We start from the raw sequence: 23,231 nt of genomic DNA, 5'->3' as shown, positions 1-23,231 counted from the left end.
TTAATATGCAGATAATCCTTATTCTGACCTGGGTTTGGAAGCTTGATCGGGACAGGCCTTTAAACTGCATTTAGGACATGGTGTTCTTTAGAAAGAAAGCTGCTTATTTTTCTTTTCTCCAGGGGAACTTCATTTTAGGACAAGCACAAAGCTGGGAACATAACCAAGGGCAGAAAAAAAATTCATCCGCATGTTCTATTTGTCAAGCTGACCTGCAGGTCACAGCCTAAAAGTTTATGGATCGGTGAGGCCTTGTCTCTGCATAAGCATGTTTTCTGGACTTTGGCTGAAGCTAAATTCCTGACTTCTGAAAGAGGAGTGGGTGTGGACTTCCAGCAGGAATAGCCAGTGGGAAGGAAGTAATATTCATTAAGAGTGTCTCATGCAAGCAGTGCTGGGCTAAGCATGCTCAGTGTAAATTCTCCTGTAGCCTGTCAAGCTATGTTTGAACTCGTTCCAGAATACTGGACTTACTTTTTTTTTTCCACCAGGAAGAATGCTCGATTAGACTGCATTTTGCCCTGCTTTCTCTCTCTTTGTCTCCCTTTCTTTTCTCTCTCTCTCTCTCTCTCTCTCTCTCTCTCCCCCTCTCTCTCTTTCTTTCTTTCTTTTTTTCTGCCAGAAAATTGGAAACAATATTCTTTTCTGATCAGTTCAGTAATACAATGTCCTTCAGTGTCCACATGAACATTTCAGTGGAGAAGAAAAGAAACTTTGCTACCTGGGAACTGAAGACTGCTTAGGTCAGTGAATGCTAATAAAGTCCTTAAGGACTTATGGAACCAGGAGTTAACTTTTCTCAACTGTTAAGGTAATCTGCAGCAAATTTAATTGCCTTTTCAAATAAGTGGGTGTACACCATTTTTTTTTTCACACAAAAAGTATGTTTTTCATATGTTGGAGTGATTTTCCAAATACAGGGAAAATATGTCTTTTGGTTAATTTGCATTTAAAAGAACTCCTTTTTGCATTAGAGGTTTTTTCTCTCTACCACAAATTATGTGTTTTTCAAACAAATATTGTGGTGAGTTCATGTAACCATAATGATCTGAATGTGGGTGTGTTCTGTGTTATATTAATTCTTGGCGTGGGTTGGTTTGGTGAAAGTTGTTGCTTTTGTTGCTGTTAAAGATGAAAGAGAGTTTGTTTTTCATTGCTATTGTTTTGGGAACTTTTGGTGGGCTATGAGACTGCATTGTGAGCCCCTCCTAGAGAGAAAAGACATCTCTTGCTATATTTAATGCACATTCAACTCTAATTCTAAGAAAGGGGTACACATTTTTTTTTAAAGACTCTGTAGAAGTGGAGTTTTTTTTTTAAATGTAGCTTTGGAGGTAAATAGCATTTAGAAAGGTAGAAACAAGGTTTGAAATAAAGAAATTAAATCAAGATCTTCTTGGTGACTATAAGCAATAAATGCAAAAAATGCTACATGCTATATCCTCAACTGATTTAGTTTAGGTTAATATTCTTACTTTTTAATTTAAAAAAGTGGATCAGACTTTAATGTGTTGCCTTATAATATCAATTGTCAACACAGAAAAATCAGATTCCAGAGAATTAGGATCTCAGAAAAACCAAGTTGGCAAAGGTGGCCCCTTTAAACATCTGAGGACTGAGGTTATGCAACTACATGGCTTCACGTAGAATCAGTGCATCCTGAGCCAAAGCAGTTTAATTTTATTTAAGAATTTTAAAACTAAAAGGGGATTGCTTTCTTTTCAAAAAAGAATGTCCAGGAAAGGATTATTGAACATTGAGGGATTTAATATTTGCTGGAACACAAAGCATCACATATTATCAATGTGTAAATCCAACTTGCCAGCTATTCAGGGGATGTAAACAAAAGTACCACAGTTCTGTATGGGATCAAATGCAGCAGCAGCCCTGCCCTTCATTCTCCATTTTCTTGTCCCAGAAAGGGATGGTAGAGGTGGGCCAGGGTGTGAAATAAGACTTAGCTGATGAGCTGACCTTGTTCTTTTAACTTATGTTCATCTGTTTTTACTGGGCAACGGAAGCAGTGAGCAAAGTGGGAAGGGACCTCAGGGAGAGGAGGAAGAGGTGGCCAGACACTGCCAGTGCCGTGATCTGCTCCCCATCCTGTGATTAGACTTAAGTAGGGGAGCTAAGTGGATGCGTCTAAATCCACTTCCTTCTGCTCCCAGGGCTTTGATTTAGTACCAATTGCTGCCATTCTGCACCTGCCTCTGTTTTTCATAAGTAAAAGCTTCTCTGATGCATCAATGGTGGTTTATTTGATATAGATCGATCCCCAAGGAGATAGCCAGAGTAATTCAGGCTTGTTTTGGTTTTTCCTTTCTTCCCTAACATGTGGCAGAGATCTTGATGAGTTTAATTGAAACAACAAATCCTTTCTGTGATGGGAAAGCACAGTTGTCCATGAAATTGTGTGTGTGTGTGTGTGTGTGTGTGTGTGTGTGTGTGTGTGCGCGCGCGCGCGCGCGTGTGCGCTTTGCATGTGCACGCACGCACGCATACGCGTGCCACTTGCAGTCAGGGTTCTGAAACAGTGCCGCTTGGAAGGCTTTGCACAGCTGAGGGCATTTGTCTGAATTCAGGGACCTTTTAACTGCCTCGGTTCAGCCTGTATTGAAAGAGAGGGGACACCCATTCTGGAGCATTGTATAACTCTTTTCTCTGACTTTCCTTTCCTACCCTTGTACCCATCCCTAACCCTGTACCTCCTTCATGACCTATGTCTTGAAGAATAGCACTGATACTTTTTGAGGCACAAAGGAAAGCCAAAGGGTAGGCAAAGAGGCAGGGAATGAACAAAAACAGGCATCCTTATGTTCACATCTGGATAAAATTTGGATTGTGACAAGGGAAAGTGAGTGGGAGAAAAAAAATTGGCATCGCATTAAAAAAATGCATGTAATTGACTTCCTAGAGGATTTCTTGTCTCAAGTTTTCTGAGTGTTTTTGTATCCTGCCCACACCCTACTCATTGGGCTTGGAGAAGGCAAGTATTATGTTCTTATTTTGTAGTTAAGTCCAGTGGTTTGTCCATAGCAGTGACCAAGTTAGAACTAGCACACAAAGACCTCAAACTCTAGTCCAAGACTCTACCTACACAATAATAGGAATAACCCGGTGTCAGTTTCTGTATCTTGGACTCAGTTTCTCCATTTAGCTGGAGGTTTTAGACAATAGTTATTTTGTGCAAAACATTCTCAAACTGAATCAATTACTATAATGGTTTCTTAAATTTGAGAAGTACTTGAAACCTTTCGGGGAACTTTCACATCTTTCCTTTTATTTCCTCTTTAACATGACCCATTAAATAGATTGGACTGGTTTTGATATTTTCACTGGATACATGATAAAAATGAAAGATCGAATGACTTGCTGTCTAAGGTCAGACAGAGGCCGGATAGGAGTTTGGGTTGCCCAATGCAGGATTTGAGACTCTAGGCCATCCTGAATCTATGTGAGGACCTCTGTGTTACTGAGGTAGAGAGGCTATAGGAAGAGGAGTTCCATGGTTCAGAAGGCAGAAAGCGTGGCAGGGTCAGGGACTTTCAATATTGTTAGTCCCATTATGAAAAAGAAAAGTCAGATGGGAAAAGTTATATACTTCACCTGCAGTCACACATAGGGAGCTGGGGAGCTGGATTGGAATCCTATCTGTGGGACCCCAAAGTGTGTACCATATGATATAGTGACAGAGCACATGGACTTTGCTGGGTTTCTCTGTATCTCTTGTTTCTTGTATGTAGAATGGGGAGACCTAGCATAGAGTTGCTGTGAGGATTCTATGAGATGATGTACATAGAATACTTAGTGTGACACTTTGGACAGAGTAAGCCCTATGGTGCTGTGAATGGTGCTGCTCTTGCTGCCTGTGTTTTGTATCACCCAAGATAAGTGCCAGCTTTTCTCACTGTGAATCCCAAAAAGCTCTTCGCTCAATTCCCAGATCCTCAGGGTGGTTGTGTTGGTGAATTAGCATCCTCAGATGAGTAGTACTTACAGTATATTTATTGAAAATACAAGCGCTGTTCTGAATAGTACAGGAGGCTAAGGCAAAAGCAGTGGTTTACTTGATTTCAGTCTTGGGAGAGACTGGGGAGAGGTGATCCAGGCAGATACATGTGAGACAAGCAGTACTGTTGAGTCAAATCTAGTTACCTTTGGTGACTTTCCAATGCTTCTGAGCAGGCTGCTTTGATGTGCGACATCTCTGTGAAGGAAAGAATGAAAGAAGTTATTTCAGGCTCATTCATCTGATGGATATTGAAAAACAAGCAAAGGCACATATGCAGATGAGCTATAGAATTGTCAAGATTTTCGTATTTATTAGTCCTTCTGACCAGCACTGACTGGGCTGTTGAGATTGATAGAGAATCTGTGCTCCAAAGCTCCTAAGCTTACACATGGCGCTACGTCAGAAAGATCCCCTTGGAGAGAGAGAAAGCTCACGGGCCCACTTCTGACCAAATCAGTGGCTTGTAATTGAGTAGTCTCTGTATAAATACACAGTTACAGGGCTACAAAACCAAATGAAGGGCGTGACTCCTTCCCTCAGGCAAGTTGACTAAATGGGACATATAAAGGCAAGAGCACTTAAGTGCAGATCAACAGAACAGGTGTGGTGGTACCAAAGTGGGAAGTGAACTTCAGGGGCAGTGGATAATAAGTAAAGATTTTAAATGTTTATTTTAAATTCTTTAGAGTTCAGTGTCCTCCTCACTGCAACCTTCAGCCATGTGTTCATGTTAGGAAGGGAAGGCCACTGTGGGGGTGGGGTAGGGAGTGTAAGTAGATGTTGTTGCATTAAGCATCTATTATGTGCTCAACACTAAGTCTTATGCTTTACCAACATTAGCTCCTTTAAAGTTCACAATATCTGTGGGAAATTTAAAGAGGAGGAAATATGTTCTGAAACAAGAAGAGTATATGGTCACTGAGGCAAAGAGGGTTCGCGTGATCGATCAACAAAGCATATGATACCATGTGACTAGGAAGGCCTCCAAGAAGCATGTTCAGTAGGAAAAGATGGCTGTGGTCTGATAGGCTCTCAGCTATTGAGTGGTATTTCTGCAAATTCCTTAGATGGGAGATGCTTAAGATACCTATGTCTTGCTTAATTCTGTATCCATCAACATGCATTGTCCAGAATTAGGAAAGTCTGGTCCTCTGAAGAATTAGTGCTTAATTAGCTTTATGCATACAACAATTGCAAATTATCAGTTCTCCCCCACCGCTACCCCAAATAGGTCCTTAAAAGTTTTACAGCTTCAGAGTGAAGGTCTCAGCAATTGTTAGGTAGTATTGTGTAGATTAAAAAGAGAATTTCAAGTGAAATGGTTGAGATTTGGGTCCTGGAATTTTCTAGCTGTGTGACTCTGAGTAAACTATTTCACTTCACTGTGTCTTAGTTTTCACATCTGAAAATTGGAATGTCACTAGAATTTCCTCAGATGGGATGATCAAATGTGAAAGTGATTTTTTAAAGAATTTAGTCTTGCTATACAAATGCCTGTTGTTATTCTTCCCCCCACCCCACCCCCAACCCCCAACTATTATCTCAGAGTTCTAGTTCTTTTACCTTTTCTGTTCTGAAAAGGCTTTCTCCTTCACTTACTTAGATGGAAGGAGGCATGCGTAAGTGAGCTGGGCAAAATACTTTCTATCAGAGTACTGAAAACTCTTTAGTTGCCCTAATTAACTTTACACTTCCTGAATTAGTGAAAGGTTGGATAAGACAGGGGAACTAGACAGAAATTGTAGTCAGAGCAGAATTTATTTGACTATAAGAAGTTCCTGCATGCAGTGAGAGATGAACAAGTCAGGATACTAAACAAATTGTTTCCCCCATGTTCCCTGAGAAGGTGGGAGAACCACCACACCCATTAGGATGGCTACTTAAAAAAAGAAAGTGTTGGTAAGGGTGTGGAGAAATTAGAACCCTTTGTACCAACAGTGGGAATGTAAAATAGTAAAGCTGCTATGGAAATAGTATGGCAGTGCCTCAAAAATGTAAACATAGAATTATGTATGATTGAGTAATCCCATTTCTGAGTATATATTAAAAAATAATTGAAAATAGAATCTTAAAGAGATACTTGCACATAACATCATTATTCACCATAGCTAAAAGGTGGAAACAACCCAAACGTCTATCAACAGATGAATGGGTATATAAAATGTGGTATATACATACAATAAAACATTATTCGGCCTTTAAAAAGAAGGACATTCTGACACGTGCTACGTGAACCTTGAGGATATTATGCTGAGTAAAATAAACCATTCATAAAAGGACAAGTACTGTATAATTCAACTTACAGGAGGTAGACCCAAACAGTCAAATTCATAGAGACAGAGAAAGGTGGTTGCCAGGGATTTAAAGAAGGGGAACAGAGGGATTTATTGTTTAATGGGTACAGAGTTTCAGTTTGGGAAGATGAAGAAATTCTGCGGATGCATGCACAATAATGTGAATGTGCTTAATGCGACTGAACTGTATATTTAAAAGTGGTTCAGGTAGCAAAGTTTATGTTGGGTATATTTTACCACAACTGAAAATGAAAAAAATAAATTGAGAATATTTTTAAAAAGTCTGTATGTTAGGAAATTTATAAGAACTTCCTTTATTTGTTTCATTACTGAAATTCAGCTGTGTATGAGGAAGAAGATTAGGCTCAAACTGAGGAGGAAAAGAATAAATTGTTCAATAAATGCACTTTTTGGAAGTAAAAAATAAAAGATACGGGAGAAAAATAGGTTTTGGTGTGAAGCAGTGGAAATTACAGGATTCCTATTTATAAGGTGCTTTGGGGTAGAGTTTTGTTTCAACACTCTGTTTACATACAAGCACGCTGCTTTAACTTAGATTGTTTATTTGGGGTGCTTTTAATAGCTGATAGAGATTGTGGAGGTAATGGAAGCCCTTCTGAGCACCTTGAATTTGTTATTGGATCAAATTTTTATCAAGGACCATCTCTGTGAAAGATCTGTAGTGGGAAAAATGAGAACTCAAGCGAAATTAAAAGATACTCATAATCAAGCAGAGGGAGAGGAAGAAAAGCAACTAGCATCTATAGAACACCTATTTTGCTAAGTGTTTATGTATAGTATTCATTGAATCCTTTCAATTGTCTCTAAGGTAAATTCCACATTGCCATTGTATAAATGGGGTTTTCCTAAGGTCCTTTTGCTAAATGAGTGGTAACACCAGGACTAGAACCCAGGTCTGTCAGAGCCTAAGTCATATTGTTTGATCATTCTTAATAGCTTTAGGAATTACGTTTTTTCAGTAAACTATCTAGAAGACCCCTCCCTGGTTTTGGCTGTCAGCAGCCAGAGCGAGGACGTTTTCCTGGGAGAGATATGTCTCTCACACTTAGCTGAGGCCTCTGGGTGCTTCCTAGGAGCCCTGGCATTAGCATCTATCATCTGAACCTAATTTTTAATTGTCACAAAGGCTTGCACGGCAGTGTTTAGCCTTCCTGAGGAGAAAAGCTCCAGAAACACGGGTATCTGGGGAGCGTCTTCTCTGCAGTGGTATCTCGGGTTCAGGTGTTGGAATAAATGAACCTGGAGTACACTGGCCCCTCCCTGGAAGGCTGTTCTCAAGCTTCTTTGTGTGGTTCATGTATAGCCATCAATGCATCATTCCTTCTGCTTCAGCTGTTTGAGAATCCCATCTTCTCTATTGATTTCCCACAGAACGGTTACTGCTCTCCAAGGTGTGACCTGTACCTCTAGCTAATTTATTTCTGTCATGGCTGTAGGATTTAGGAATGAAGGGGGAAGGAGGAGGGATGAGTGGGGACTGGAGGGAGGGTGGGTCGAGAGGGATATGTCCAAGATGTGGGAAATAAATCCAGCATCGGAGTCCCTTACAGGCATGCCTGTGGCTTTGGAGGGCAGCTCTATGCACACAGCAAGGGGTCTTCATTTGAAAATCTGCTCAGTAAGATGGAAGCTGCAGCCACAGGGTTTCAGAAGGCTGGGAATTACAGCAGGGCCCAATGGGGATAGAAAAGCAAGGAAAGAATGTGTTTGAAAATAATGTCTTGATGGTTAAGGAGCCAGTATGTGGTAAATTTTTTTTTTTTTTAATGAAATGATGGGAAACTCTTTTAGGGGCAGGGAAGTGACTAGTGAACTCATTCCCTTTTTCATTATGGGATTTTCAGCAACAGGGCATTCAGGTGTCAGTTTCTGGAACTGCAATTATAACTAGTAATGTGAGATATTAAATCAAATTACTTTAACATAAATCTCCCTTAGCCTCTAAACATACAACATATCAAGTTACCCTCTTTTATTTCTGGTCTGATTTTACTAGATAACTATTTGAATGTTCTCTTGTGTGTGTGTGTGTGTGTGTGTGTGTGTGTGTGTGTGTGTGTAAACAATTTACATCATAGAAAATTTGGGTATAAACTTACATAAGGATGGATCTAGATTATTTATTATTTTTGCCTGTACCTAGTGACTCACATTTGTTGGTAGGTAGTCGTATTTGAAGAGCATTTTAAAATTTTCAAGTTTTTTTCTTATAAATTATTTTATTTCATTTCTATAAAAATTCCAAGAAGTAGGTGTTATTATTTTCAGTACACAATTGAAGAAATGCTGGCTCATTAGCAGTTGCTGCTTAGCTAAGTTCACATGGCCAATAAATAGCAAATACACAATTCTAGTCTAGGGCTTCTGATTCCCCATTCAGGTTGCATTATGTGATACCCCAGGAATGCAGGGGCCACAATATTCTACCAATATCATCCACTGAATAGCAGAAGCTGGAAAGTAGAGACAAGAGAGTCAAAATTTGCCCATTATTCCAAAAATAGAATAGATCAGAATTCAACCAAAGCATACAGACTTCTAAGCTTCCGCTCATACAATTTATGCCGAAAGTCACTCCGTTTCAGGTATGATAAAGCCTTAGGAAGAGGGGTAAAACATTCACTGGTGACCATTTTCTCCCTCCTTCTTGTAGACCAGCTTCCAGTCCCACCACACTCTACATATAGACTCTCTGTCACTCTTTATACAGGGGATAAAATAAAATGTCATCATTCCTCATGTATCAATTATAACGTACCCTGAGCCAGGCGTCAGAATAGCAATTAGTTGTGAGGCAGGCTGGCTAATGGAGTTCATGTCTATAAATCCCAGGCACTCTAAAGTCTTCCCCTTTTCCACAGCTTGGGGCTTCTGTGTTGTTAGTAGGAGAATAAGATGGCAGTGATGGTGGGCTGATGGGTCTTTCACATTTGGAACGTAGTCTACCTATACCAGCTAACCCTGGGGAAGAGCAGCCCATTTCATCTTGCATCGTGGTCAGACATACAATCTCACTGCCTATCTCAGAGCCTGAAAGAGCCTCAGCGCCTCAGTCAAGAGGCCACAGACTCGAGTCATCCCATTTTTAGAAACAGTGTAACAATGTCATGGAAAGGCTTCTGTCCTAAGTAAGTGCTTAAAGAAGAAGAGATAGCCTTAGAGATGAATAAAAATATTCAGTGTGTAGGAATCAATTGTAACTAAGAATATCCCTGGAATAACAAGTTATTTTGGTTTGAAACAATCTGGACTTTGAAAGGAAACCTGAACTCTTCCTTTACATGTGGCAGACTATGCTCCCATGATCTTGGAGGTAAACTTATGCTTTTGAGGAGGGATGAATAAGCTACAAAATAAGACATGCTCAAGTGAAAGTCACATTTGCTTCCACATAAACAGTGTGTGATGCTGTGTTTTGCTGTTTCTCCTGCCTGGAGCAATTTTTATTTCTCCATTTCTTTCCTTTTGGTGAGCTGATTTAGGATACTGGTGTCTTACTTTTTTAGGATCCTCTGCCTGAGGTAGCATGATCTTCCTGAGAGAACTCAGCACTTGCAGACTTAAGAAACTTGAATTTGAATCCTGGTTACACAACTTAATAGCTGTGTGGCTATAGCATTTAACTGTCATGATCAATTTCTGTATCAATAAAATGGGTCTATCAATAGCTAACCTAACTCAAAGTGTTGTTGTTAGGACTTCAAGAGACAATGGGTGGTAAACTCTAAAGTATTTTATAGGAAAGAATTTATCCCATTATTATTTTGAGTTCATACTTAAAATGCATGTGAAATTGGTGTCATCTCAATTATCTATGCTATTATTATGGCATAATGTTCCAGAATGTCTCTATTTAGCATTAGAACTTATTTGGGGCTATGATTTGGAATCAACCTATAGCTCACCACTAAATATCAAACACAGACCTGTCCTTGCTCTGTTCTACCTCTCCCCACACTTCCTAAAATCCTGCCACTTTGCTCTGAGAGGTCGTTCAACCCTCATATCAGCCCCTGTTCCTCTTTGGAGGTTCACCTGGGAACCTGTTTAATTTAAGCCTCTTTTAATTTAACCTCTTTAATTTAAGTAAGATATATCTCACTGCTTTTGGAATTTCCACAATATTGAAGCAAAGTAGCAAATTGGTGTGGGGTGGACAGTGTGCAGACAGCACCACTACTGGGAGGGAGTGCTGAGTTTCAGACAACTCCATTCTCAAACTGGAATGTGTTTTCTAATAAAAATCATAGAACACATAAATTTTAAGTCCAATAATACAACAATAATGTAGTTCTGCTGCATGATGGATTAGATTTTTGATGGGCTAATAGGATTTAAATTTTGAAAATTTAATTCATAGAAATATTATTGACGTAGTGAGTTGTGACTGGGTTCGTGTGGGTGGTCGGATGAATGCTGATGCTGGGGTGGATAGAAAGGGAAAGAGTCCAGTCCTGGTTCTGCCCTTTGTCAGCTAGGACACTGGACAGCTACTTCAGCTTTTTAGCTCCGTTTCCTCACCTACAAAATAAAGACAATGATAATAGTGCTCAATTCACAAGATTGTTGTTATAAAAGCTTCATAGATTTTACAAAGAGCGTTATTTTACTGATTTAGTGCAACATTAAAACAACTTTTCATTTTGTTGAACAGGCAATGACTGGCTTCTATGTGAGGACTCTTTAGAGTGTGTTCATGGAAGATCAAAAATTACCACAAATACTTTATATATGGTTAAGGAGTTGACTAAATCCTGATAGATACACACAATGGGGTATTATTCAGCCACAAAAAAATACTGATGCATGCTACAGTGTGGATGAACCTTGAAAACATTATGCTAAGTGAAAGAAGCCAGTCACAAAATGTCACCTATTATATGATTTCACTTATATGAGGTATCTAGGATAGGTAAACTCATAGAAACAAAAAGGTAGTTGCCAGGGGCTGGGGTAAGGAGGAAAGAAGGAATAACAGTGTGATGGGTATAGGGTTTTATTTTGGGATGATAAAAATGTTTTAGGATTAGATAGAGGCGATGGTTGTGCAGCATTGTGAATGTCTTAAATTGTATAATTGAACTGATCACTTTAAAATGGTTAATTTTGTTATGTATATTTTACCTCAGTTAAGAAAAAATACTATAGAAAAAAGAAATGCACACTTGAATAAGTTGAGTGTATAGGAAGCCTTCCTGACTGTTTAGTTTATATAGTCTTGGGAATTTGGTGAGTTTTGTGAAGAAAGTCTCCCCTACTTCCCTACATTTTTTTTCTGCCTTTTGTAGCCTTGTCTCAATACCTTCGCTTTCTGTACCACTGAGAGTACTCAAGTTCTGTTTGAGTCACTTTTTTCATTTATTCACTGACTCATTCATTCACTTGGTATCAAATAGAATGATAATATGTAATCCAGGACAGAGGATAGCTAGCTGGCCCTGCTGTGTAACTTTGGCAAGCATCTCTCTGGCCTTAGAGAGTCATCAACTAGACTATTTCTTGGGGCTCTTTCAGTTTTAAAGTTCTAGATTTAAGAAATGGAAATGCCATTATTAGATTTCCTTTAAATATTCTGCCAGCTAATTTCTCTGATTCTTTTTCCTTGGATTCATTTATCAAACCTAGCTAGACAGACAGAAAAAAATAAATTACACTTTGAATTAGCCCCTGTTTTTTTATTAGACTTCAATAATGAGGAGAAAATTCATCTTCATACCTGTGATGAAACTTCTTTGCCCACAGGAACACTTTCTTCAAGTTTTTAAAGATAAAAATGCCCAAAACATGAAATTGATATAAGTTTAAGGTTTAAAAAGCATCAAAATTACTTTTATCTTTAATTATAATATGTAACAAAATAAACACTGCAATAACTTAATAGTCTATTAAAAACACTGTCTTCAAGGGTCATTTAGCATTTCCATGATAAATTGCTATTTTTAGAAGCTCATGTAACCAAACACAGAATGTGTTCTTGGCTATGTCCATGAAGACAAGTTATTACTGTGGGAGGGACAAAGGAATCTGAGAGGCTCACTAGAGACAAAGCCAATAACAGGACATTTTAAAGAGCTCTCTTTCTCTTTAGTCTCCATTTTCTGCAATCAGAGTAATGCTGTGCATTTCAGAGCCATTTTCATTTTTGAAGTGCTCTTTCACCATTAGCTAATAAATACTCATCAATGAATTTTCCTTCTAATCTTGGAACCTGGAGGAAACAGACAGATAATCGCTTTTTATTTTGTAAGTATTATTCCCCTTGGGGCTTCCTCTCCAGTATTTCTAAGGGAAACATAAGAAATAAATTATGCCTGCTCATTTGAAAGAACCAAAGACTACCATTTCTTCCATGCAGAGCACCTAGAAATTTGCATCAGATATTAATGACCTTCAGTAACTACCCAACTATAGTAGTAAAAGGAATGTGTGTCTTCCATTATGAGTTCTATACTGAGGACAGTAGGGTCTCCTGAGGACAGTTAATTGGAAGGATACCTTGGTGTGGTAGGGCTGGGAGGAGGTGGTGTCTGTCTTGAGTATGGGTTTCCAATAGACTTCATACTTCTAATTTCCAGAGTCAAAGAGTAATGGTTTGGGGATTTTTAATTCTTTTATATTATCCATGCTTTTTCTCCTCTATATCACCTTAGTTCCATTTAGACTTGGCTATGAATATCAGTTTCTGCTGTGGCCAATTGCACTATACATACTTAAAGCTGCTCCTAGGCTATTATAACTGCACGTGGGTTTTAGGGAAGACAGTTTGATTTATAGCATAAGCTATGTCTTACTGGGTTTCTGCTGCCTTATTGTCTGTAGTAGTGCTATCCAATAGAAATACAATGCAAGCCAAAAATGTGAGCTGTATACATAATATTAAATTCTATGGTAACAACATTAAAAAGTAGAAATAAACACGTGGAATTAATTTTAATGATGTATTTTATTTAGTCCAATATATCCAAAATATTATCATTTCAATATGTCACCAATATAAAAAGTGTTAATAAGATATTTTATATTTTTTTAACCAAATCAACAAATTTTGATCTGTATTTTACACTTATAACACATCTCAGGTTGGACTAACCACATTTCAAGTATTTTTTTTTTTAATTGGGGAATTGGGGGAGGGCTACAGTGTTGGAGAATTGGGGAAGGTGACCAGCCAAGTTTTTGTTTTTCAATATTAGTTGTAGAGGGCGCCAGTCACCATCTCCTGCCTGTCAGCAGCTCATGGCCTCTAAGCTCAAGGTGCTGTATTCAATCTTAGTTGAGGGTAGGTGTAGCCACCATTCCATGCGGGAGTCGAACCAGAAGCCTTGTTGTTAGGAGCTCGTGCTCTCACCAGCTGAGCCATCATGCCACCTGTTGGTAGCTCAGCAGCAGCTCTGCCCGGGTGCAGCATCACTGGACCATGTGGGAATTGAACCGGTGGCCATATTGCTTAGAGCTTGCGCTCTTAAGCTAACTCTTAACCAACTGAGCCACTCGGCCGGCCCATATTTCAAGTATTAATAGCCACATTTCATATGTCTGGTAGCCACTGTATTGGATAGTGCAGGTCTATAATTATGAGTAGAAAATATTTTAACAAGTACCGTATTTCCCCATGTATAAGATGCACCTTAATTTTGGGGCCCGAAATTTGAAAAAAATGTATTACATAAAGTTATTGAACTCAAGTTTTATTCATCATAAAATTCATACTACTCCTCATCAATTGCAGGAAATGCAAGTAAAAAAACCTACAACCACTGTGTAAGACGCACCCAGTTTTTAGACCCCAAATTTTTCGGAAAAGGGTGTGTCTTATACATGAGGAAATATGGTACTTTTAAATTAAAAAACATTCTGAATTATTTATCACAGAGTCAAATTCTGATGTAAATTACTGTAAGTTTTCTTTTCAGGGCTTTCTCTTCATCAGGTAAATCATCTCTTGTTTTTTACAGGAATTGGGGGAAGTTAGAGGTGTCTAGTGTTTGCCAGCAGGGAAAGGGTTTATATGTTTTCTCAATCCTACAATTCGCTATGATGGTGACCCTTAGTACTAAAATTAACCATAGCATGAATGAATTATGATCTCTCCCTCCTTTTGTTTTATGTTTTGCTGTACCTTGAGCTCAGATCTACATAAGAACCAAGAAATGACAAGACTGTTGATTTCAGATAATGGTTATGAGTGACCATGTTTGATTTGAACCCAGTCCTATAGTAGTTGCATTTTAAATGGGTTTCACACACTCTTAATTTTTGGTGTCATCGTCCTCCCAAATAATCTTTTGTGCTTATTTTTATGCGGTTGTGTTCTCATGAAGAAAAAGGATACTTCTTAATATCCTTAGTAGCTTCTCACCTCAGCTCAACTGAAGAAGCCCTAATGGGGAATAGAAAGGACCAAAGGAGACAGAGGCACCAAGGTGGCTGTAAATCACCTCCCAAAGGGTTGGTACTCCATTCTTCGGCTAAAATCTCATTTTAAAAAAACCAACACAGCATTACAAATATTTGGGCTATCTGTCATTCGATCAACTGGAACTTTAGTCATGGGCACTTCCACACATCTACAAGGGAATGATAATTAACGCTGGTGATTACCTATCCTTGAACATCAACCATGAGCAAAGCACTATGGTAGGTGTTGTGAGAGGCACACAAAGGAAATGCCATCCTCCCTGCCTCCAAGGAGCTTAGCTTGATGGAGAAGAAAAGGAAAATACACAGAGTCCTAGTCAACGCTTTGAAGTGTCAGAGCACAGGCATCAGCAGGGTACTCGGATGACCCTGCAGTACTGCAAGATACAGTGAAAAATATTTGCCAAGGCCCTGTTTCAAGCCAGGGGAATTACTAGATGACAGTGACAATTAAGATAAATACATAGTTTCTCTTCCTGAGGGTCCCCTAATTTACTGTGAGATGTGGGTAAAAAACATGCACCTGCCATGCGAGATGTGATATAATGGAGAAATAGAACTACAGAAATGCAGAGGAAGGAGGGACTAAGACCTCCAGTCCGAGTTGGGATCAGATCTTCAGAGGCCAATGATGGTGCGGCTAGCTTTCAAAATGGGAGTTCACTGGCAGGAAAAAGAGAAGGAAAGCAGTCTGGAAAGGGGCAGGAGTGAAGGCAAAGATGGTTCTGAGCCCTGAGCAAGTTGCCTTCTCCCCAAATCATCTGATTCTGTCTTAGGATACTTGATTCAAATTCTGCCTGTGTTATGTTCTCTATGGTTCATGGGTGTTTTAAAAATTATTAGAAGTTACTAAGAATAGATCATTTAATTTTCACTGTTATTTAAAAAAATACCACATCAATGACTATTTTAATTTAGTCATATAATAGAGAGGTGCCATGTCATGGTGGTTAAGTGCTGACTCTGAAAGCCAGACTGCCTGGATTCGAATCCTAATTCTGCCACTTAAAGCTCTGTGATATTTGGCCCCCATGTACTTCAGTTTCCTCAAGTGTAAAGTGGGAAATAATAATAGCATTTACCTTAAAGGTTATTATTAGCAATAAAATGAGTTAAGATTTGGAAGGGCATAGAATACTGTCTGGTTCAATGGTAGATATTCTGAATGTTTGTTAAACCAAATGAATGCAATGCATAAAGTGGTTAGCACTGGCAAACAGCTTTGTGTGTGACTTGCATGTGATCAGGGCATTCTTTTTTTCTTCTTTTTTTTTTTCCTGTGGGAGTGAATTTATTTGCTTATTATCTGGCTGGTCTGAAATCAGTCAGTGATATACACTGACATGAAGGCAGATTGCAGTAGACATCCTTGTAGTAGGATTGTACAAACTTTATATTTCATTTTAGTACACAATTCAAACTTTTGTTGTAAATATCTAAATTATCCCTTTAAACAGCTTGCATATGAAATACCCAGAAATGCAAGGCTAGCAGAATGTGAGAATATGATGCATCAGTATTGGATCATATCTGAAAATAGCACTCTTGTAAGTAAAGGCAGAGCATTGTCATATTGCAGTGAGTTTTGCATTTATGTAAAAATTGCTAATTATTAAGAAAAATTCCAAAAAACAGTGATCCCTTGTATACTCATATTCTTCATTTAGATTTTAACTGTTTTTTTGCTTTAACTGGGATTTAAAGCAAATCCCAGAAATCATGGCATTTCAACCCCTAAATATTTTATTGAAAATTAAGAAAGGGTTATTTTCTTATGTAACATCAATGCTACTCCACCTAACAAAAATTTTTCTTTGCTGTGTATCCTATTCATGTTCAGATTTCCCCATTTGCCCCCAAATGGCTTTTTCAGTTAGTTTGCTTAAATCATGATACTTAACAGGCCAATCCAATGCATTTGGTTATCAAGACTCACGTTTCTTTTAATCAAGGATGATCTGTGTCTTTGTGTTAGTTTGAGAGGATTTGTGGGTTTTTTTTTGGTTTTTGTTTTTTTGTTTGTTTTTTAGCTGAGCCATCCTGCCACCTGTTGACAGCTCAGCGGCAGCTCAGCTCGGGTCAGGAATCAAACCGGCGACCCTGTTGCTTAGCGCTTGCACTCTTGAGCAAGCTCTTAACCAACTGAGCCACTCAGCTGGCCCAAGAGGGTTTTATTGTGTGATGGGCTCAAGGTGTGAGACCCAGGGAAGCCCTGTACAGGCCAGGTATTATGTGGCTGCCCAATTCATCTGAAGTAGAAAAAGTTTTGCCAACAAAGTTAAATTATAATTATCTTCCAGTAAGTTTTAATGTCAATTTTATGTATTCTAGGCACTGAGTGAAGCACTGAAGGCATAGAAACGAATGAGACGTGATCCCTGGGCTCAGAAGTCAGGCAGAAAGTTTTTGCTCTTTGACAGTGAAAGTTTCTCCTGAATGACAGGATGAAATCTTGAGAAAGGAGTGTGACTCCCTTCAGGGAATCAGTCAAAGGGCAATGCTGCAGAGTCCGTTTATGGCTTTTCTTCAGAGTGTCAGAATACACCAGACAACTGAGAATGCTGGTAATTTTATTGCCCAGTCAGAAAGGTGCCTACATCCTGTTTTTATTCTATTTATATATAGAAAAACTGGGAGATTCTGATGTCTGCCCTTCATCCTAACACCCTTTCCCTTAGGGACATACTGTCTGATTTTATGTTCCTCTGTGAGTAGAAATTGTGTCAACCCTCCACAAACATGCCAAGCACTTGAGAGAGATAGCATTGGAGAAATGGTTAATATCTCCCAGGAAATAGCGTTCTAAAGAAAGCACATATACAAAACAAAGAAAAACATTTCCCCCTTAGGTCTTTGCTTTAGATATGTCTTGTTCCTCCTAATTTGAAAGGAATTTCTGAAGGTAAAGATTTCATAGGGGAGAAAGGAGAAAGCGATTTTCCCCCCTCAGGAATGTGTGTGTTAGGGAAAAGTATGTTCCAAACACCAAAGGTGGACCAAGAGAGCAAGGAGAGAAGACAGAGGAGCACAAAGGGCTCTGGACTGAGAATTGGAAAGATCTGGGGCCAAATTCCACACTCTTCATTTGCTGGTTATTTTAATTTGAGCAAGTCATAGCCTTGTTTAAAATCAGTTTTCTTATTTATTAAATGGGTACAACAGTGCCTTTTTTATATAGCCTGTAATGAAGATGAACTAAAATGATAATTTGAAACTTTCTAGACTTTGGAGCCTCCTTACATATAGGAAAGGAGTTTTACTATTTCTCTCATTAGGAGGAGGAAACCCATCTGAATTCTGTGGAAGAATGAGTACTAATGAGAGTGCTGAGTGAATCAGATGGTGGCCAGTCACAATCTTTTGAACTCAGAATAAAGAACGGTTGAAGACTATTTATTTATTTATTTCCAGAATAAATAATGGCATGAAAAGCAGATACTATAATTAAAAAAAAAAGTAACTTTGTCTCAGTCTCTATTAGTATAGTGGCAAGAATAATATTAGCCTTATAGACATTGAGTTAGGCTGAATTCACTTAGTGGCAGTGTTAATGAGGAGAGCCTCTCCTTCAGTGTAAAGTAGGGTTATAACAATGAAAATTTGGCTTATTGAATATAGATATGAATTGGATAGACTACTGGCTCTTCTATAAAGTTGGTAGAGCAGTGAATTTGTGTTTATACAGTATATTGGTTATTTGCACAGAAATCACGACAAATGCTCATGAGTGAAAGAAAGGGAAGATTAGGCTATTTGACACACAACCGGAAGTTAGAAAGTTTCAGTAAGGTGTAACAGGAAGACAGATTCTAGAACCAGAAGGAGGTGTTAAATGCATAAATACAATAATCAAGTACCATGTGGTGCCTTAAAATTGAGCTGGGGAACCAATTTTGTTTTTGTTAGTATTTTGGATGTTCAATCTATGACACATTACAATATATGACAATGTAAAACTTATATTGAGGCCAGTGCTCTTTTATGTTCTAAGTAGTCTTAGTTGGCTATTAAGTGAACCAAGCATATGGTGATATGCTCAATTGAGCACTTTTGGAATCTCCAACAGGAAGCCATTGAATGAGATGATGAAGGTGGAGGGTGAAGAAGGGTGGACTGGAGAAATTCAGAGTAAAAATTTGCTTGTATAACACCATATAACATGCATTTATTTTAATAATTTTCAATGTACTATCTAAAATACAGGAGAGTCAAAAAAATTGAGCATATTATTACTACATTACATCACCATAAAAATCAGTTTACTTTTTTTTATCATCTATTTTGTATCATACATTGTATTTATTATCTGGTATGTGAAACCATGGTGCTGGGAGTCCATAAAGGCATAGTATTCATTAGCCAATGACAGTGAGATGAAGCAAGATAAAAGCTGCACAGTGACCAAGGGCCTGTAATTACTAAGGCATTAGTGGCAAGATCTGTTTCAGATGAATGGGAAGAGGAAAGGACCCAAATATTTTTGTTGTGTCTCATTTCTGGCAATATGGTTGTCAGAGATATACTCAGACCTTGAAAAGATTCCACGTTGTATGAAAGTTACCTAGGGAATTAGAGGTGTGAATGGGTTAACTGTTCTGTCCTGTGTCTCTAGGACTTGAACACTCTCCTTAGAGCTCATTGACAAGATTTGTAACAAACTGCCTGTAACACATGATCTTAAGACTTCCTCAATAGAATGTAATCCCCATGAAGGCAAGACTTGGTGTATCTTAGTCACAGCTGCATCTCCAATCCCTCACATTGTATCTGAAACATAGTGGGGATTCAGTAAATAAAAAATGTTGGATTTGTTGGAAAAAGGCTTACCCTGAAGCAGAAAATTCCTTTGAAGCTTAAATGTATATCATAAAACTCCAAGGCCATTCGTTTAAGTCTGAAGAAGACTTGGAAATGAACACATTTAGAATTATATTTCTTCCAGCAAATAGCATATCCCACCATCACAGGAGCACCCATACACATGTGTCTACACACTTGCAAGCCTACATAGACTCACTTCTATCCACTTTTTGGTCCTCTGGTCTCTGTTATCTCGTTTAGAAAAGTGACTGTAATTTAAAGTTATGCATTTTAGGCTTTAGGCCTCAACAGTGTATCATCAGAGAAATAAATCTTTTCTTCTGAGAGTGCCTGTATTTTTATTTTTAATTTTTTTGGCAAGTTCTCCCTCTGCTTTTGCAATTCTCCCTCTTCCTTAGAGGATTCTTTAAGTTCTATCCATCATCTCATTTACTGAAATGTACCTCATTTGGGAGTGAAAACGTTTTGGCATAGCTGGGAGCTTTTAATGGAAATATGAGAGAAGACGTCTCTGAAATATGTAATACCTTCAATATGTTTCCATGTATTGCATGATCTCTGATGCATTACCTGAGATTCATAATGACAGATGGGCGAGAAAAAGAAGGAACACACCTCAACAGGAGATTTCTTTAGAAACCAGCACTCCTTCCGAGGTGCTTTTTTAAAGCTATGCTTAGCAATTGGGGTTCAACACATTCACTCCCAACAGAAGCAGGTTTCTGCCAATAGGCTGCCTGCAGGAGCTTTGTTGCCTAGCATTTTGCTCCAAACTGGAGTCAAGCCAGACAGTGTAGTCTTAGACTTAGAGAAACCTAAAACCAGAGGAATGAGTACTTGTTATCAGTTGTATGATCATGGTCAGTTTACTGGACTTCTTTGAATCTGTGATTCTTCAGTCATGTAATGGGGGTGAGAAGTAGTTTATGTACACTTACAAACTCTGAAATAAGCTATGAAAAAAATTTTTTTTTTAGATAATGGTGGAAATTATAAAACTTTCCCTGTTTTTTGTAGCTATCTTTTTTATAAATGTAGAACATAAATGATTAGGAGAGGTGTTTCTTTTTCTTTCTTGTTTTACTTGGACCTAATCTAACATTTAGATGACTCAGAATTTTCTCAAAATGCAAACCACACACTCCAGAATAATTCAAAATTTCATTTTGGAATGAGAAATGTGAGCAGTGATATGACTTGACCACCTAAATGAAAACATGGGTTTGGTATCAATTGCTGTGCAGTTATTAGCAATATTTTATTGTATAGTTACCCTAAGAGCATCTTTTCCCTTCTTTTATTTTAATTTTCTTTTTTTATACTCAGTCTGACTCATGATATAACAGATCTGAAACTATAGAATATTTTATATGCTTTCTTACTCATGTTCCATGAACTTGAACTGTACATCAGGCTCTGCTTTTATTCTAATCTTTTTTTTTTTTTTGCCTTGCACACAATCCAATTCCCTATTTTCACCACACCCATAATTGCGCTGACAGAGCCTTTTTTTTTTTTCCAGCATAGTTTTCCCATCTGGGACACGTGCTTGTTATTGTAGTAAGATAGATAAAATATCTACTTAAAGATGTACCCGGGTCAAACCCAGGGTATATTCCCAGATTTATGGTTTGTTAGAGGAGGAGAGAATTGGGAGGTCTTTGGAGCCAATGCGTTAGCTTTGCAGATGATTGCAAGAAGTCAAGTGCCCGGGCATTAAAGAGCTCATGATTAATCAGAAGAACAAATACCTTTGGAAGAAACCCTAGAATGTCTTCCTGGGTTAATTTATTATTTTTTACTGGAAATAACTGGGGCCATTGAAAGTACAGAAAATTAAACATACTTTTCTTTTTTTGTTTCTCTGAACTAATAAGAATATCCTTCAAATTGGGAGAACATTATCCCTTTCAGATTGCAAATCAAAAGAAATCTATCCGTAAAAGGCAGCTTTACTGGATGTCAAATTTTTTTGAAAGTGTACAGTAGAATGATTATAAATAAAGTTTTTCTTTTTTTGCATTCTTAACATGCCTACCATGCTGATCAATCTCTACCCCCCATTGAATACCTTCCTTGCCTCTGCCCCTTAATCCAGCTTAAACACCCACTGCAGACATATCTCATTAGTTCTTTTTAGCCAGCTCTTTTTCTGTTTTGATCTCAGCTTATCTCTAAAATGCTTGACTTGGCACTATTAAACCCCATTCTGCCTATGGTTTATAGACTTGGGGTTTGGCCTTGGGTCTCTGTGGAATTGGGATAGTCATCTGTTCAGTAGATGAGGAAACATGGCATGGCAAGTTTGAGCTTGCAAGTTGAGGCAGGAACTCTTCCAGTTGGGACTTGTTGATATAGGAACCATGCCATTCATCACAGAATCACAGTGACAAGATGTGACCACAAAGGGAGCCTCCTTTTTGTGAGGGACCAATGAGTATGATCTGACCAGATTGCCTGCATTAAGGAATACTGTCCTTCACCAAAAACCAGTGTGATGCACAGGGCTTTCCTCAAAGAACACCCTGCCACATGTCTAGAATTTGCCACTTTAGGATCCTCAATCCCTCAACATTCCCACGTCATTTTCTAATCCTCTTCTCCACTGCCCTCATTGCCCACACCTATGATACACTCACCTTGCTCTCCTGAGCAAGCACACTATTCACCTTCTATGACCTGTGTTTCACTTCTGGATTTACCTTTCTTTCTCTTGTTCAGTTTGATCACGAAGCTTTTAGGTAAAATCCCTCCTTTTGCTTCTAGAAATTTCTTCCATGACATCTCCCATCCAGGCAACATTGCAGTTCACTCCTTTGGGTGGACTCAGGAGAGTGTGTAAGTTGTTCCTTAATCAAGTAAACTGCAGATACTCTCTAGAGGGTGTGTGTGTGTGTGTGTGTGTGTGTGTGTGTGTGTGTGTGTGTGTTTACACACTTTAGAATAGTAACTTAGCTCCTGATTCATAGGAAGTAGGCATAGAAGACTCAGCATAGGGCAGTGGACAGAGCCCTTGGCAAGGATCAGGAGACCTGAATTCTCTACCTAGCTCTGCTAATAGCCATTGCCATGTGACAGAGGACAAATTACAGCCTTTATAAAATCTTAGCTGCAAACTACTAGGTTGAGTTATTTGACATTGGAGTCTTACAGATTATGTCTATATGAGGTAGATCAACTTACATGGACTTGGAGTAACATATGTGTGAGAATTTATTGTAGAAATGTATTAGGTTGGATCTCCTATCCATCAACTGCAGTGATTTGTGGATACCTGAAAGATTAATTCGGTTGAAAAATGGTACATCATAGCTCGTAAGTGAAGAGAGAGAGAGAGAGTTAGTGAGAGAGAGAGAGAGAGAGAGAGAGAGAGAGAGAGAGAGAGAGAGAGAGGGAGAGAACACTCAGAGGAAATACATCATTAGCTATTATTTAGGATATTCTGCTTTCATCTGTCTGATACTGTTGACATGACTTCCTGAGAAAATACTCTGCTTGTAGCATTTGACTGGCATGGGCTATATTTTTTATTTAAGATATTTTACTCATGCTTACATAAACCAATTAACTATTATACTTTATCCTTCCAGGAGTATCTAAATATAAGATTGGCTAACTTCCAGTTTGGTAAGCTCTAGAGGATAATAGCTTACTGTCTATAAACA

The 23,231-nt window shown here is 38.4% G+C and overlaps 1 long non-coding RNA gene across 3 annotated transcripts in view; it reads left to right on the top strand.

Moving 5' to 3' along the window:
* Positions 1-569: 569 nt before the first annotated feature.
* LOC109395286 (uncharacterized) overlaps positions 570-23,231 on the top strand; it is a 312,899-nt gene continuing 290,237 nt past the window's right edge. For 2 of the 3 annotated variants that reach the window (XR_002126614.1, XR_002126613.1), the window contains exon 1: positions 570-811. This is a non-coding gene — a long non-coding RNA (uncharacterized LOC109395286). The remainder of the gene's footprint in view (positions 812-23,231) is intronic. The other variant, XR_002126615.1, reaches the window with a different exon arrangement.

The sequence above is a fragment of the Hipposideros armiger genome, unplaced genomic scaffold, assembly GCF_001890085.2.
Source record: "Hipposideros armiger isolate ML-2016 unplaced genomic scaffold, ASM189008v1 scaffold_463, whole genome shotgun sequence".
In the NCBI taxonomy this organism is placed as follows: domain Eukaryota; kingdom Metazoa; phylum Chordata; class Mammalia; order Chiroptera; family Hipposideridae; genus Hipposideros; species Hipposideros armiger.
Note: the sequence above shows the minus strand (reverse complement) of the source record. Positions and strands in the feature narration are given on the sequence as shown.